Source organism: Elephantulus edwardii, unplaced genomic scaffold, assembly GCF_000299155.1.
Source record: "Elephantulus edwardii isolate Elephantulus edwardi_28Jun2011 unplaced genomic scaffold, EleEdw1.0 scaffold00155, whole genome shotgun sequence".
NCBI lineage: Eukaryota > Metazoa > Chordata > Mammalia > Macroscelidea > Macroscelididae > Elephantulus > Elephantulus edwardii.
Genome location: NW_006399905.1, coordinates 4397415 through 4398253, shown reverse-complemented (window position 1 = coordinate 4398253; position 839 = coordinate 4397415).

The window sequence follows — 839 nt, the reverse complement described above, 5'->3', positions numbered from 1 at the left end:
ATCTATCTAACATTGACAGTCATGTCCCTAGTGCCATGGCCTCCGTATTTGCCAAGGAGCCGTCTGCCAGAATGCACTGAGCTCTCTTGCTCCACAGATCAGCTTTTGTGCAATCTGGTTTCAGTCTTCTTCTCAGTGCTGTCTCCTCATTCTATTGCTGTTGTTTATCTGCTGCTGCTTTTCATTGTCTGTGCTGTGTTTGGTTTTAAGATTCTCCTACCTTCTTTTGGGGTCCTCAATAGAATTGCCTTTGATATTCATAACTCCCTCATGTCCTTTTAAGGCAATCTAAGACTTTATGACCAGGAACTTAAAACCCTTCCAGGCTATAGGCTTCATATCTATATACAAAACTGCTTCCAACGTTTATGTAGTGCTTAGAGCAGCACCCTACTCCTGACCAATTCTTAGTTATCTAGTGCTGCTAGAGCAACTTATAAAATAACTGATTTTCAGAAAAAAAAGACACTTATGTTATTTTTCATGTTACCACCAAGTGGGAAGATAGCAGCTCATAATCTCTGCACTGAAGACTTCCGAAAACTAGGAAAACAGGTGGGAACCAGAATCCTTCATCTCACCGTTTAAAGAGAAAAGTCAAAGAACTTCAAACTCTGGCTGAAGGAAGAAACTGACTTGAAATGTCAGATAAACAGAGCTACAGAACACAACACTGTAGACAGCATAATATGGCCATTTTAAACAGCTGTCGATGTGGTGTAATAACTCTGGAGAGGCCTCTCTCCTGCGTACTTCCTTTCAAGGAGGGAGGTTCCATTGCTCTGGAGATGTAACTTTCCTTTTTTAAATTTTATTTTTATTTGTGTGTGTGTGTGTGT